The 2306-nt window shown below is 40.2% G+C and overlaps 1 long non-coding RNA gene across 2 annotated transcripts; it reads left to right on the top strand.

Moving 5' to 3' along the window:
• The first annotated feature begins 480 nt into the window (after nt 1-480).
• On the top strand, nt 481-2306 carry LOC150030127 (uncharacterized). Of its 2 annotated transcripts, XR_016527153.1 has the most exons (4): nt 481-901; nt 992-1053; nt 1158-1235; nt 1340-1645. It is a non-coding gene; the product is annotated as an uncharacterized LOC150030127 (long non-coding RNA). The 2 variants fall into 2 exon arrangements; XR_016527152.1 differs by lacking the exons at nt 992-1053; nt 1158-1235; nt 1340-1645 and adding exons at nt 1819-2006; nt 2178-2306 and having other exon boundaries at nt 508-901.

The raw sequence follows: 2306 nt of genomic DNA, 5'->3' as shown, positions 1-2306 counted from the left end.
GTCTTCAGGCAGCTTTGGGGACCCGGTTAGATTTCAGTACAGCTTTTCACCCACAGACTAATGGGCAGACAGAGCGATTGGATTAGATATTGGAAGACATGTTGCGTGCCTGTGCCATAAAGTTTTTAGGAAGTTGGGATGCTCACTTGCATTTAATGGAGTTTGCTTATAATAACAGCTTTTTCAGGAATGAACTTTTGAGGACGAAAGTTCTTTGAGGAGGGAAGAATGTAACACCCCACATTTTTTTTTATTAATGTAATTTCAATAATTTTTATTATTTGAGGGATTTTTTTTTTGGAATTTCGAACTTCAAGTGTAATTGCGAGTCATTAATGATTTGACGTTCCAATTATTCAATTTAAAAATTAATGACAGGAATTAATTTCATTTTTTAGAAAAGAAAGGAAGTTAATAAAATAAAGTGGAATAAGGAAAAGAATAAAATAAAGTTTATTTTATTTTATTTTTAGTTATTATTATTAAATTTCCTTCTCCTTCTTCCTCGTGCTCCCCGAAACCCCAACCCTCTCGCCTGTCGTAAAATCCCCGCCGCCATGTCTCCCTTTAAGCCTCCACCCTCGCTTCGCTGAAACCCTCGAGTCACCGCCAGCCTCACGCCACTCTAGACGACCCACACCGCTCAGCCGTCACGAATCCCCCTTAGCCGTTTGCGCCGGAGCCCATCGAGCACCGTCCGTAGTCGTCTTCCAGCCGCGACTCCCCCAGCTGAGCCGCTTGTCTAGATATACTTCGCACGCGCCAAAGTTTGCCATCGTTGGGTCGTAAAGCCGCTGCCAGCTCCGTCTTGCCCAGCCACTCACCTCACCAGATTTGCCGTCGCCTCATCAAGCCAGCTGTTCGGCGCCGCCCAGTCCCTACTGTTATGGATATGTGTTGGGTATGTTTTGGTAATTTTTGTGGGTTTCTTTCAAAATACTGAATGTCATTTGATTTTGGGTTAGTTTTGACAAAAACCCATTGTGTTTAGGCCATAGATTCAGGTTGTAGCGGAGTTTAAAAATTGGAAGCGTGTTGGGTGAGGTTGCAAAGGTTTGACTTTAGTAATTTTTGTGAGTTTTAGTATCTTGGCCCTTTTGGTTACGGGTAATTATTGAAGCCCTTGCTATTGAACTTTGGTTTTAATGCATGTTCAGGATGCGCAAATAAATCGAGCTATGGAATTGACTTCGAACCTTGCCACAACTTTGTTAAGCTTAATTTAGGGACCTTTGGTAATTTGTTTAAATTCAATTAGACCCTAAGGAATATGTTGAAAGCATTGGATTTATTGTTTAGGCTGGAGTGGCTATATTAAACATCGTAATTTATGTTATAGGTAGGATTCTGGTCTTCCAAAAGTATAAAAGGATTCATTGCTTGGATTAATTTTGGGAGTTTCGAATTGACGTAAGTAATCTTACTAGTGGAACTGCCTACAAGCCAGACACTAGATATATGCTAGCATGATAGATGAATATCAGGATGGAACGATAGCATGATAAACAGATAGTATAGTATGACCGATATATGTTCTTGTATGAGAATTTGAAAGATTTATTTGTGCACGTAGATACTTGCATGCTAGTAAGAGATGATACTTGATTCATCGAGGTTGTATTTTATATGAGGATATTGAGGCGTATATGCATGTTGTATAGCCATGATGTCGAGGTGTATATGTATGTTATAAAACCATATTGTGATAATTGTGATGCTGAGACTGTGATAGTGTCTTTACTGATTAGTTAGATGCCCACTAGATATTGTGTTTCCTTTGGGATTCACCAAAATTTTGTTTTCTTCGGGATTCACCAGATATTGTGTTTCCTTCGGGATTCACCAGATTGTGTTTCTTCGGGATTCACGAGGTATTGTGTTTCTTCGGGATTCACCAGGGGTTGTGTTTCCTTCGGGATTCACCAGGGATTGTGTTTTCTTCGGGATTCACCAGGGGCTGCGTTTCCTTTGGGATTCACCAAAGGTAGTGGGCATACTTAACTACGGTAGGAAAGAAATCAGTTTTTCATGTATGTATATGTCCCATGAGGACTAGAGCAGTTTTTATGTTCCACCACGGGTAGGCATCTAGAGGACATAGATGCCTAGCTCGACCCCAGTAGTAGGGTTACTTACTGAGTATTTTATACTCATCCTTTCTCATGTTGTTGTTTCAGATAAAGGTAAGGCTGCACCGATGATTGACAAGCGAAATTCGTGATCAGGCCACTAGGACCAGTTTTATGCTTCCGCTCATGATATTTAGATTTCTTTCCATATTTTTTTAACTTTCAGTTTTGCTGTTT

The sequence above is a fragment of the Benincasa hispida genome, unplaced genomic scaffold, assembly GCF_027475165.1.
Source record: "Benincasa hispida cultivar pf3 unplaced genomic scaffold, pf3_genome.v1.1 HicScf542, whole genome shotgun sequence".
NCBI classification, from domain to species: Eukaryota; Viridiplantae; Streptophyta; class Magnoliopsida; order Cucurbitales; family Cucurbitaceae; genus Benincasa; species Benincasa hispida.
This window is presented reverse-complemented; position numbering and strand designations above follow the sequence as displayed.